The 15302-nt window shown below is 36.2% G+C and overlaps 1 long non-coding RNA gene across 1 annotated transcript; it reads left to right on the plus strand.

Moving 5' to 3' along the window:
• Positions 1–943: 943 nt before the first annotated feature.
• On the plus strand, positions 944–2500 carry LOC126914815 (uncharacterized). The gene is made up of 5 exons (XR_007709820.1): positions 944–1244; positions 1464–1511; positions 1586–1687; positions 1849–1974; positions 2135–2500. It is a non-coding gene; the product is annotated as an uncharacterized LOC126914815 (long non-coding RNA).
• The last annotated feature ends 12802 nt before the right edge of the window (positions 2501–15302 follow it).

Below are 15302 nucleotides of genomic sequence, written 5' to 3' on the forward strand. Positions count from 1 at the left end.
CCGCTGATGAACGGGCAGGCCGCTGGGGTGATTCCGGTTTTACAAAGATTTACACTTCTATAATTTTTTTTGTTTTAATCTTTATTTAATTTGAACAGTGTAAACAACAGTGTGTCCGGACGTGTTTAACAATTCGAAATTCTAACGCAAAACTTGAGCCAACTATTGTTTTAATTCTAACTGACTAATAACAATTATTTTATAATTCGAACTGACTAATAACATTTATATCTCGCAACTCTTAAACTCGAACTGGAACGAACAATTATTCTCTAATCCTAACTTAAATTCTAATTAAATCAACTGAACGAACTGATATCAGACTCACTCAAATTCGATTGAACGACTAATACCAATTATCTGCTTATTCTACCGAAACGGACCGATTCAACTAATATCAATTATTCCGATTATTCTCTTATTCAACTGAACCGCTAACAATTTCTTTATTCTAACTGATAACGATTACTCTTCTGTAATTTCGCCAAAATCTCCCGAACAGCTAACAATTACTCTTACTCTATTTTCGCTAAATACTCCCTAACGCTAACAATTACTCTTACTCTAATCTAACTGAACCAACTAATGACAGTTACTCTCTTTTCACAATTACTCTTCTTTATTCTACTGAACCACTAACAATTACTCTCCTTATTTTCGCTAAATTCTCCCGAACGCTAACAATTAATCTCCTTATTTTCGCTAAATTCTCCCGAACGCTAACAATTAATCTGATTTGAAATGTGTCGCTACGCTTTTTATAATGACATCCCCAATGGGATGGCAGTCACGTGGCAGTTCGTTCCGGTGGGAATCGCAATGCTGCAGGTTTTTAGAGTTTCCATGAGAGAACGTGGATTTTGATGATTGCTGATGTCTTGTTTGCTTCATCCCACGCCGTGTCTTGATTTCTCGTATACCTTTTCAATGCTGATGGAAACATTCAAAATACGTGATTGAATGTGGATATTGCAGTGGTTTGTCTTTCGCCGAGATTGCGTCTGCAATCCTTCCGAATCCTTTCCTGCTGATGCCAATGGGAACGATCAAGGCACGTGCAATCCGTTTTGTCAAAATTGCAAGGACTTTCCATACGCGTGTAGCAACGTGTCTTTGCCGAAGTTGCATCTGCGATGCTCTTGTAACCCTTCATAGCGGTGGTCATCTCGCAGTTCCGCCGTGGCTTTTGTATGTGTAGCACGCGTTATTTCTTGTTTCTTCCAATAAAGTATTTTTACATAATGGTAAGTTTTAATATATCATTTTGAAGTCGTTGTAGTGTGATCGTGAGGGTTTGATTTAATTATAAAGTTGTATAGTTTTATATTTTGAGGTTATCTTGTATTCATAATGGCGTGCTATGAATTTTGGTTATATGAATCTCGATCAGTGATTTTTAGTATGCGATCGCTATTTCGGTATTTTAGTTTATTGGGGTTTTTATCTTCTTTTTGTGATTACAGGTTATGTTGAGTCATGGACACAAAAGCGTCCGCGCCTGTGCGAACTGTGTGAGTATGTATTCTTAGTATTCTATCTCGTTTCGCATGTTGTTTGTTTCCTTAAACTTGTGAATTTGTTTTAGCGCAAGAGGAGGAAGATATGTGAATGGTACGAGATGACGTGATCGACGTGCGTGTGTGAATATGTGCGAAGGATGATGCTGAAGGGGCGGTTTTCCACCCAAGTAGGCACAGTGGCACCTTCGTTGACGTCGTGTCCTGATGATCTTTTGACAATTTGGTTTTATTTGACAATATGAGATATATTTTGCTCCTTGTAGATTTATATGTCCATATTTGCTATATATTAAATCGTGTATATTTTATATTACTTTCTTGTTATTAGGTTATTAGTTGTGTAACTCCAGTTTCTGATCTATGGAAAGTGGTGAAACGTCTTCACGAAATACAATTTCATTCGTTTTCCTCCCTTGCATTGGCACGCTGTGAGTGGTGTCGACTTCCAAATGAGGTTTGTGCATCTTGATTATTATGCGTTTAATGATAGATACGGAGGTATCTTTGTAAAGAGGTTCCCATGCGGAGTGTCTCGGTGTGTATCTTGTTATGATTTCTTTTATTTAGTTCATCCTGCTTCTTTCGTGTTTTATTCACTGCATATGATATTTCAGTGCAAGAAGAAGAAGAATTGTAAAGAATCCGTAAGTGGCCCTAGAAGACGCAGTCATCGTGTGAGGTGTTGTCGGCAGGAACGAAGAGTCGAAGTTGTTGAAGAAGTCGTGTGACATTTGTATTGTTTCTGGTTATATACAACGCTATTTCACATATCTATGTATATATATTATTATATTATTATATATTATTATATTAAGTCTTCAGTTGGTTTAGTTGAATGTTCAGTAATGTAATTTTCACAGGGTGGTTTTGTATATTAGATGAGTAGTTGTTCGATATAATAATATGTGTGTATATATATATATATATATACATTTCACAATGTAATTTTCCATTATGTAAAATATATATATGCATATGTATATGTGCGTGTATTGTTATTCTCATTGTTTCTCGGATCGTTAATTGGTTGAATATTCCATAATGTGGATTTCGTATATAATTCTCTAGGTTCGTAGAAATGTAATTCTATATATTTATTTCTTTGCGTTTTAATGGTTTAATAACGTATACATACATATATATATTATGAATTTTTCCCAAAGATACGCGTACGCATGTGTATATCTATATATGTGTGTGTCGCAGAGCAATCTTCTATACAATTTTCACTTTTATTAGAATGCTGACGTAGTGTAGTATATTTTATTTCTTTTATTTATTTTATTAGGTTACCAATTATTCAGATTCACGAAGTAGGTCACACACACAGATATGCATACACGTGTGTGTATATACATGTGTTTTCGCAGAGAAATCTCATACATTTGAATCGCGGCTTGTCTTATTTATTGGTTCATTTAATTATTTCATTTTATTTTTATTTTATATGTCATTGCTGATTGGTTGTAGTGTTTCTTCTTATTGATTCATTTATTTCATTTTGATTGTCTGTCGTATAATTCTTTTTATTTTGATTGGTTAGTTATTAGTTAATTTATTATTATTGGTCGTGTTTAATTATTCATAAGTTATTGGTTCGTGGCGTCACGTGCGGAACGCGGGACGTGACAATATAACGTTATACGTTATAACGCAAGAATATACAACGCTACACGTTATTACGTAATAGTATATAACGTTATACGTTACATGGTAATACTATATAACGTTATACGTTATAACGTAACACTGTATAACGATATACGTTATAACGTAAGAATATACAACGCTACACGTTATTACGTAATAGTATATAACGTTATACGTTACATGGTAATACTGTATAATGTTATACGTTATATGGTAAAACTGTATATCGTTATACGTTATAACGTAAGAATATGCAACGCTATACGTTATATGGTAATACCATATAACGTTATACGTTATAACGTAACAATATACAACGTTATACGACATATGATATTACTATATAACGTTATACGTTATTACGTAGTATTATATATCGTAATACGTTATATGGTAATACTATATAACGTTATACGTTATAACGTAACAATATACAACGTTAAACGATATATGATATTACTATATAACGTTAGACTTTATTACGTAGTAGTATATATCGTTATACGATATATGGTAATACTATATAACGTTATACGTTATAACGCAAGAATATACAACGTTATACGATATATGATAATACTATATAACGTTATACGTTATTACGTAATAGTATATATCGTTATACGTAATATGGTAATGCTATATATCGCTATACGTTATAACGTAACAATATACGTCGTTATACGTTCTTACGTAATAGTAAAAGGTATGTAAGTATGAAACCGGAATTTTTGTAAAGAAGAATACACGTTTATTGTATGGTAATTATACGTTATAACGTATCACTATATAACGATATACGTTATATGGTACTACTACATATCGTTATACGTTATAACGTAACAATATACAACGTTATACGTTATATGGTAATACTATATAACGTTATTCGTTATAACGTAACTATATACAACGTTATATGTTATTACGTCACAGTATATACCGTTATACGTTACATGGTGATACTAAATAACGATATACGTTATATGGTAATACTATATATCGTTATACGTTATAACGCAATAATATACAACGTTATACGTTATTACGTAATAGTGTATATCGTTATACGTTATATGGTAATACTATATACCGTAATACGTTATAACGCAATAATATACAACGTTATACGTTATTACGTAATGCTATATTTCGTTATACGTTCTTACGTAATAGTAAAAGGTATGTAAGTATGAAACCAGAATTTTTGTAAAGAAGAATACACGTTTATTGTATGGTAATTATACGTTATAACGTATCACTATGTAACGATATACGTTATATGGTACTACTATATATCGTTATACGTTATAACGTAACAATATACAACGTTATACGTTATAACGTTATAACGTAGTAGTATACAACGCAATACGTTACACGGTAACACCATATAACGTTTTACGTTATTACGTAATAGTATATGATGTTATACGTTACATGGTAATACTATATAACATTATACGTTATAACGTAACAATATACAACGTTATAGGTTATTTCGTAACAGTATCTAATGTCATACTTTATATGGTAATACTATACAACGTTATACGTTATAACGTTATAACGTAGTAGTATACAACGCAATACGTTACACGGTAACACCATATAACGTTTTACGTTATTACGTAATAGTATATATCGTTATACGTTATTTGGTAATACTATATAACGCTATTCGTTATAACGAAAAAATATATAACGTTGTACGTTATTACGTAACACTATATATCGTTATACGTTATATGGTAATACTATATAACGTTATACGTTATTACGTAATAGTATATATCGTTATACGTTATATGGTAATACTATGTAACATTATACGTTATAACGTAACACGTTATACGTTATATGGTAATACTATATATCGTTATGCGTTATAACGTAAGAATGTACAACGCTATACGTTATTACGTAATAGTATATAATGTTATACTTTATATGCTAATACTGTATAACGTTATACATTATTACGTAATATTATATATCGTTATACGTTATATGGTAATACTATATAACGTTATACGTTATAATATTATATATACGACTTAATTGAAAATTACCAAGACACTTGACATCACGCGTTGCTCGAGAGCGAAGTTAGGCGGATGTTTATATCTTCTGGGAGTCCCAGAGCAGCAGTTAAAGGTTAATATCGAGAGCGCAGCGATGGTAAACGTTATAATAATACAAAGTTCCGATATTCTCTAACTCTAACCATTCTACAAATTTCATCTTTAAACGGTATCGTGATCTGGTCCTGGTTTAACCAATTGGCTGTTTTCCACGAGTGTTTTCCTCCACGGCTGTTTTCCTCCAATTTTTATGACGAGCCCGTCAGTAATAAATTGAAAAATAAAACAGTCGTTTCGTAACAACTTAATTCTATATTATAACAGCCACCCGTACTCCGTGTTCGACGAGTATACTCGCCATCGCTTACTGTTCGCGACACACTTTTAGGTACACGCTTTTCAAAGAGGTCGCAACGGCTAACTGCTAAATTTTTTTATTCTGACATTGAAATTTAACAAGAATAAATCAATATCAGCGGCTATTTCAGTTCTATCCTTGGCACGTAAATACAATATAATTTACCTTTAACGAAAATGAATGCAATTATTCGTAATTATTCGCGATACTATTTACTTATATATTTTTCTATGTTATCTTACGTATCTGTTATTTGTAATAGATGAGATCGAACGAGAAATATTAGAGGATCAGCAGCAGGGTTAATTTATCAGTGTAAAAATATGCGCAAACTTCCACGATCCAGTTATAACACGCGATATAATTCGCTATTTGCTTAGCTCGCTTCGCCAATTGCCAGCCTCGCTATCTTTGTCCATGAGGATCTATTAAGGTTATCATTTTAATTACACGTTGGTTGATCGAACGGCCAACGAGAAACGCGGCCGACAATTTTGATTAAATAGCCGCTAGCGTTACAGAGAACACGGCTCGTGTAAAAGAATTTCGTCAGACAATTTTAGTTATCGGATTTGTTCGGCGAGACGCGCAAACAAACCGGCTTTCACCTCGTCAAAGGCTACGTTTCACGCGAAACTCGCGCCAGTTACAGCGTTAACTTCCTTTGTAGTATTCATGGTGAAATCGCCAATTCATTTCCACCGTCTAACGAGAAAGACGAAACGGACGTATTCTCGGTGAACGCTTCCCTTTCGCGTCTCTCCCGTTCTTCGCATCGCTCTGCTTCAACGCAGTACAACCAGCCAGCTCTCTCGTTCGACAGCTGACAAATTGCCTGCGTAACTTGTTTGCCGCGACCGCGAGAACTATGTTTTAAGTCGAATGATCGTCAGATGTTACGAACAATTGGAAATTATCTTCATTTCCCATATCGCTGGCCGATGCTCACGATCTGTTCAGTTTGGAAAACATGGAACAGCTCGCTGGACGATTAGTTTGAATTTTACGGAATCGCGTTTGAGGTGGAATATGCCGAGATCGTAGAATCGTTGATGTTCGACTGCTCCCACGAATACTCTGGTGTCTGTACGTTTTATCAGTCGAACCTAACATTTCTCAGTGACGGATAAGTTTCTTTTTAAAAAATCTACACATTCTCTTCTCTGTTCGATAGAATAGAATTCCGATAAATAAGAATTTGGTATGAAACTAACAACGCTCCAGTCGTACAGAAAGAAAATACAATTTAATTAAAAACGTGGGAGGTGGTGTAAGAATCGGCGATAGGATTCATCAAGAGTACGTGACATTGGAAAAGCTACAGTCACGGATGTTAGAAAATGGAAACGTGATATTGAGAATTATGTAAAGCACGTGGATTGCTCGAATGATGGGGTAACTGTGGGGAAACCTTAAATACACTGATGTAATGGGATGGTTTCGTTGTGATAAAGACGATAATAACGACGACTTTATAGAAATGGAAACAGCCAGCTAAAACGATAATGGAGTGGCACTTTCCCATGCCGAAGCACCCTTGCCACTCGAAAAAGGGGCTTCGATCGTATAAAATTCACCGCGCAAAAGCTCCCAGGTACAGAGAAAATGTAATTTTACGCAGTTATTTCTACCGAAAGAATCATGTGACGTGGTGCTTAAAAAGATATGGAATATATAAATATTCAAAAAATCAATTTTATAAAATTAAATCTATCGATCCATTAATAGGATTAAAAGAAAGGAATACATCCGAAATGTACACAAAATTGAAGGAAAGGAAGATTTGTATAAAAATTGTAATAATACGATGCAGCAATTTCACGATACCATTTAATTAAAGTGGGTGTATATATTTTTGAGAGCATCCTCTGTATATCAGAAATATATTACGAAATAGAAATATGTTATTACTGGTTTTCCGATGAGAATCCGAAGTGTATCAAAAATTTAATCGGCGTAGATATTTATCAATGCAACAGTTGCAATTTCACAGATACAAATATCTTGCGAGTTCTCTCATCGTCGTAATTTGTATCTCCTTTATATACATCGTCTGTCTGAATATTCTTTCTAATATTCTAATTAGACTGTAGATTTTGATGCAAATTCATATTTTTGAGGATATGATTGAAAAGAAAAAAAAAAAGAGAAGTAAAGAGTATTTTGTATATTTTATATTTTCTTTCGTATCACGTGCATTTTGTACAATTTTATTGAAATTGGATTACAAGAGCCAAGCAAATCGAACATCAAACGGACTACGCGTCGTGTGTTACTTTATAGGAAAATCACGACGATGTCTGTAACATTCGTAGTATTTTACGATCCTATCTACGATAGCAATTAAAAGTTCATCAAACAGATGATTACATCACGTACAAGCCATTTGAAAGTCAAATTGTTCCATTTTCCGAAAATTTATTCTTTCTAACTCTTTAAGAGTATTACTTATTAACATACTAAATAATACTTGACTGTTCGAATAATTTGATGATTTTTGGAAAGTACGTGTCCCTGATAAATATAACTTCTATGCACACTTCCAAATCCGTTTGAAATTTCATCGATACGATCAAGTTAGGCGTGTCTCGCTACAGTGCTGCAATGATCATTTCGAAATGCTTCGTATATCATATACGCAAAAAGTTTCCAGCAACGTTGAAACAGCTTCGCGAGCCACGTGTAATTTATTTATAAAAGATTTTTGCAACTGTCGAGACATCTTGGTATCTGTTAATAATCGTTGAGATATCATTGCAATCAAGTAAGTGCACTGTATCATACGCGATAACGAAGTTACTCGATTATTCGAATGGTATGTACTGGGATTAGTTTCGATGGATGTTTGAATGATGACGGAATATTTGGCCAGCATAAGCACTGATCCCTTCCATATCGATCGCGTTTATCGATATTTGATAAAGAGGTCGTTTGCAAATTACATTTACCGTCTACTGTTGCTCACGAAATTATTCCAACTCTGATACGTGCTTCTTTATAAATATATCGCGTGTGTACGTGTATGTTACATATTATATTACATATCGCATATTACATATTATATTGTATTTTAAGTAACAAGATATTTAGTGCGAGTGTATATTTCGCAGAGATTCCAAAAGTGATTAAACAGTCAATTATCCATCACATCGATGCATCTCAATGTTCAATGGGACAGTATTTAGCGTCTATAACATGTTGAAGATAGCTCTTTATGGTGTATCTCGTGGAGGAAATTAATTTCACGAAATTAATTAAACAGTCAATTATCTGTTGTACCGATACGTCTTGATATTCAATGGAATAATTTTTGATATTTATTGTACGCTCAAAATACCTATCTATACTATGTACTATTCCCCCCCCCCCCCCAAATATTCGCCACAATTATTTTCTGCCTTTTACATTTGCACTTTCAGGATGATTTCAAATTTTACCAATGCGATCGGGATAGTCGTGTTTCGTTACAAAACGAACGAAATCCCGAAAAGTCTCGTGTAACGGGCTATAGGAGGCGTTGGTGCGTTCTTTAAAACAGAATAACTTTTCAAAAATTGAGTCAAACAATTTGTTTCTTTCCTTTTTTCTTTTTTTTTTTTTTTTTTACGAGTTAGAAGAATTGGAAAGATTAACAATTGGTGACGTGTAAAGAAATGTTGAAAGAAGTACAATTAGTCGGAATAGCGAAGAAGAAAGTAAAGGTAGATTTTTACAACTTTTCTAGCTGGACCTGTAACGAAGATTTAAATAACACATTTCGAAGATTTCCTCTAACTCGTCGAGCAAAATTCAAATGGTTCGGTCCACAGTTGCAGACGAGTTATTTCGTTCGAATGAACGTACGAAACGAAAGATATTTTTACGGCGAGTGTCGGACTATTTTAGCTTTCGAGGCATTGTAAGTTGAATTTTAGTTGCGGTGTCGACAAATCATTGATTCAGTGACAGTGAATTTTCTTTTTTCTGGGTGTGATGCGAATGCGCAGAAACTTTGACGTCAAACGTTCCCGCTGAACGAACAGGACCTTCCGGCTGCCATGGATATTGATTTTCCTTGGGCTTCAAGGTTTCTGGAGCAGCTGTACCCATCCAGCGCAGACTCCGGCTATTCTCAATATGGCTGTCTATTGTACCCAAATCCGCTCGTTTTGCGTTGCAACGCGCTCGCCGCCATACACCAGCATACGATCAATGCGCCAAGGACATCAGCCGATCGCAATTTAAATAGCCGAATTTATTTTCGAATGTGACGCGCTAGACGTTATCAACATGGCCGATACATGTACCCTGTCACGTACTTCCTGATCGTCGCGTCTATCTCCATGGTCGTAAGCATCAATAGTAAGCCTCGCATTTCACTCGCTTTGTCGGGCTGCTTAAACTTTCGCCACGAATCAAATTACATTTTTCTGAAATTAAAAATTCGCCGATACGCGTTGTCCATCTTCGGTATTTGCGAGAGAAGAAAACGATTCTTGCGCCTTATTCGTCACGCCGATTTTCACGTCGATACGATCGGAATACCAAAGTTGATCGACTCGACAATGAATTGACCAGTTAACCGTTGCGACTAATGCGACTAAAATGCGTTAGAAAGGACAGAACAACTACTTTGTTCACGCTGTATTATAGTTTTTTCATAATAATTATTTATATCTCTTCATTTGTTCGTTTTACCTGGTCCTGGCTTCCGAATGGTCGAAACGTCTTCAAATTTACGAATATATTTTAGTTTTCGCTGAAATTGCAGTTTAAACAGCAAAAACTGCTTTTTACACGTGACGAGTATACTCGTCAAGAGTAGGTAACTGGTTAAGACGGAAGATAATTTGCCAGGATAGACAATGGCGGTATTTCGTCTTTGAGAATTTTTAATTTGAGGAATTTTTCTTTCAACAAAGAGCGTTTCTGTAATGGAAAATGGAAGTTTCTGTTTCTTCCCATTTTTCTCTTTCTTTCTCGAGGTTCCTTTCAATTACATGGCCCTATTTGTTTTACGAGCAAGTTGCGTTTTAGGAGCGTGTTTCGTTGAGGGAGTTTTCACTAGATGTCTGAAGGAACGATGTTTCGTCTATTTATAGCGAAGATCTTCCTCTACATATAAACTGCATATAGAGGAAAGTGCACCTGTTGAAGCCTTCACTCGTAGGTGTTAGCCATTTGTGTTACGAATCGTGTAAACAACGATCATCGTACACGGTGCATTTAATTGACTTTTCTTCCGTGATAAGCTTCGCGATGAATTCTCATTTCGAGGCTACCTTTTTCATTTACCGTCTTGCCTATGTTTCCTATGTATAAAATAAATGATTCATACTGAATACATCTATTTCTATTTTCTCTTTTTCTTTAGATAAGAAGAATATTACAGTCAACTTTCACAGAGAATTTTTAACATTAGATCGTCCCAAAAGTGTCTTTTATCTTATAAGGAAATAATAGACGCACAACATTTTTTGTTTTAAATTATTTTATTGAATTACGTTTAATCTATCTTATTCTATTGGAACCAGATGTGAAATAAAACAGTATAATTTTTAACTTCATGAAATATACATAGAATATTTCGTGGATATCGAATCTGCAGTCTTGCGTAGATCCAATTGTCGTATAGATGCAAACGTAGTCGTATACCGTCTGTTTAGTCTTTGGAGATGATCCAATCTGTTAAGAAGCTGAAACTCTAGAGGATTGGTACGATTGGTCAAACTTGCGTGGAAGCGTTTTTCCGAACTTGGAAATATCTTTCACAACTGTAGGTATTTTTAAGTACCCGTGTATGATTTCGTTGATTACCTGCCAATGGATAAGGAATACGTTTGCTGCTCTCGGAATACGTTTAATTGAAATAAATCGAAATAAATTTTTCGTAATTTCCAGATACGTTTACGATATTTTGCTTGCCAAGTCTTACCGTCGGACGTATCGCAAGAACAGCAGGAAAATTTGGCGAAATATCGTTAGAGACGCTATTCGACGGAAAAGCTAAACATCCGAAGAATTCCGTTGTAAATAAGAAACCTAAACCGATGTTTCACCTTATTAGACGATTTCCTCGATGATATCCCTTTCCGCAATCTTCCTAGCAATCTTGTCAACGAACGCGACGAAATTTCATCCTACGCATATCGCCGATATGTCTATTAAATGTCAAGACTAATATCTATTTATTTTTACAAAAATGTACAAAAATCTGACGTTAATGAAAGCACAACACATCTGTTTGAAAAATGAAAGAAAGGAAGAAGTAGAAGGAAGTAATTTCTAAGAAATAAATGAGAGAAAGATGCGAAGCATTAAAAAGTAGACAACGATTTGCCCAACGTCTTACGTCCGATTCCTACGTCGATTTTAATAATCTTTAGAAATCTAGGATAAATCACGATATCTATTAATTAATACGTATTTGTCGGTTGATTGTGTCCGATGATCAGGCCAACTGTTAACTACGGAACATCGAACTCACGCAGCGTCGGAACGAGCAAACAATTTATGGTGTCATCAGTGTGATACAATGGAAGATGGAGAGAGATGCGCCAATCTGACCGGAAACTTCACCACTTTCGGGCACAAGTGCACTGGTGACAAAAGGACCTGTATGGTAATGACAAATGATAACAGCGATTCAAACGCTTGTTGATTATACACAGGTCACGCACGTGTTTCAGCAGATGTTTGATATTTTGCTTTGATCGCGTGCTTTTAAAGCAAACAGAATATAGCAAACAGCTAGCTAAAAGCGATATTAGTTATCGTCAACACGTCAACAGCGAACTGTTCTCTAATTCAGTGAAATCGTTATTTCCTATGCCGATTTTTGTTGTATTTTTAAGAATTTTGTAAAGTTTTCTGATCCAAAGTGTCTCGTCGTATTCTCCTAAATCGTTTCGAGTTAATTGGTAAAATGTTTGATCATTCGGTTTAATTTATATGAGTTTCGGGTTTTCGTTGTTGTTTTTCCATTCGTTGAATGAATTAGTGTGGTCAATTAATAGGTCGAGATTAACTATTTCGTTGCGAGTTACCGCGTGAACCCTAGATAAGGCGTCTGCAGCTGTATTATCTTTACCCTTTGTGAATTCGATTTCATAGTTATATTCTTCGAGTCTAAGTCTCCAACGAATCAGTCGACTAGAGGGGTCTTTGCAATTGTGTAGCCACTTAAGGGCTTGGTGGTCGGTTCGAATAATGAAGCGTCGTCCTAACAAGTATTGCCTAAGTCTTTTCACGGCCCATACGATGGCCAAGAGTTCCTTTTCTGTCGTGGTATAGTTTCGTTCGGGTGGGTTTAGTGTCCTTGAAATGTAACAGCAAGGATGACCGTCTTGTGACAGTATTGCTCCTAGTCCTTCGTTACTTGCGTCGGTGGTTAGGGTAAAGGTTTTGTTAAAGTCCGGATAAGCTAGTATTGGGGAATTACAGAGTTTGTCCTTTAAAGTATCAAAGCTAGTCTGGTGTTTGTCAGTCCAATGGAATGGTGTGTCCTTTTTTGTTAAGTCTGTAAGGCTTTTCACGATTTTAGAAAAATTCCGAATAAATTTGCGGTAATAACCTGCTAAACCTATGAATGATTTAACGTCCGTGGCATTGCGGGGTAATCGAAAGTTTTTTACAGCGTCTAATTTCTTGGAGTCTGGTTTAACTCCTTCGGCTGAAACTACGTGGGCTAAGTATTCTAGTTCCGGTTTTACGAATTCGCACTTATCCGGTTGCAATTTAAGTCCTAATTCTCTGAGTCTCTGAAATACTATCGCGAGGTTTTCATTATGTTCTTGAATCATTTTTCCCAATATCACTATGTCGTCCAAATAAACAAGGCAATATTTTCCTACAAGTCCAGTTAAGGCTCTGTCCATTAATCTTTGAAAAGTAGCGGGTGCGTTTTTAAGACCGAATGGCATTCGATTGAACTGAAAGTGGCCTTGCGGTGTCGAAAAAGCGGTATATTTTTTGGATTTCTCGTTCATTGGAATTTGATGAAATCCTGAGGATAAATCAAGCGCCGAAAAGAATTTCGCGTTTCCTAGTTGTGTCAAAATGACGTCTATGTCAGGTAAAGGATAAGCGTCTTGTTCCGTGAGTTCATTTAGTTTCCTAAAATCAATGACTATCCTCCATTTCTGTTTTCCTGAGGCGTCTAATTTTTTCGGAACTACCCATACCGGAGAGTTATAAGGGGAATCGGATTCTTCTATGATATTTTTCTTTAACATGTCTTCTATTTGTCGCGAAATTTCGCCTCGATGACATTCCGGTGGTCTATACGATCGTGTGTTAATGATTTTATCTTTGGTTAATGAAATTGTGTGCTGGGTTAAATTAGTACAGGGCAAAAGGTCAGTTTCTAAATTAAAGATGTCAACGTAGTGGAGAATAATCTTTTCTATGGATTCGCGGATTGGCTTTTCAATGTGATCTGTTCTCACTAGGCTTTTTAGTTTTGATACGTTGGAAACGTCATGGAAATTTTGAATATTACTAGAAATTTCAATGTTTTGCTCACCAGTGTTGATAAAACATACTTTAGTTGGTTTGCCTTCCAGATAGATTGTTTGAACTCTGTTTTCTCCAGGAGTTAATTGTATTGGTTTCTGAAATAAAATGGTTTTGTCATTTAGTCGGATTCTGTCATTGGATATTGAATAGTTATACTTCTTTAAACATGGTAGCCCAATGATTCCGTCTTCGATGATTGGGAAGTTGTCCGGTACTATGTGAAAGATGTGGTCTTGTCCAAAAATTCGTTTCGTTACGTATTCGTTCGTTTCGTATTTGTCTCGTCCCATAGAAAATTTTTGTCTAGGCCCTATTTGTATCGCGTTGACAGTTTTGTTACGTTTCACTAGGTTTATCCCTGCTCCTGTGTCGACCAGAAATACTCGCTCTGTGGTTCGGGTTGACAAAGGTATTGTGAGTAATCTTCCTGTGGTGATGTTGACTCGTATGTTTCGCGCGGTTCGTCTATACTCTGGTTCGATGTTACTTCTCGTGTTTCGTCCCTTTCCTGGACTGCTTGAATTCTTGCGGGTGGTCGGTCGTACTGGCTCGGTTGTAGAAAATTTTGGCATTTGCTAGCCATGTGTCCCAGCTTTCCGCATTTGAAACACTTCAGTTGCGCGCGTTTAGCGGGTGGCCCATTCTCTACTCGGTCGAATGTGGTAGGTTTCTGAGCTACTGGTGCGTTAGGCGATCTAGATAGTGTATTAGATCGTCTTACCTGCATTGATTCAGTTCGCTGTCGAGTGCCGAAGCGTGCAGACGTGTCTCTAGTGCCCAGTGAAGTTCGAAAGTAACACGTGTCACCCAACCGTCGAAAGTGAACACAACGTGCTCCTATCTTCCCAAGTGTTTCCTATCCGCCAGAGAGAAGAAAAGCCTACGCACCTAACCCCAACCCGATCCCTGCCGCATAGCCTCACGACTAGTTATTCATATTGAAATAGCTAGCTCGATGATGGCCCAACAATCACGACCAGGCTCGCCTGTGCAAACCCATCACTACCCCGCGCTACTCCCCCCGTGGCAGAAGTTCAGCAGATCCCCCCGTGCCAACGACGCCAATAAGGCGAAAAAACGCAAAACCGAACCATCAGACACAAACTCGAACGAACAGCCATCAACGCAAATTAACACCCACAACAGGTTCGCAATTTTGGAATCCACAAACGACGCCATGGAAACCGCAGGCTC

The sequence above is a fragment of the Bombus affinis genome, chromosome 3 (assembly GCF_024516045.1).
Source record: "Bombus affinis isolate iyBomAffi1 chromosome 3, iyBomAffi1.2, whole genome shotgun sequence".
Classification (NCBI taxonomy): domain Eukaryota; kingdom Metazoa; phylum Arthropoda; class Insecta; order Hymenoptera; family Apidae; genus Bombus; species Bombus affinis.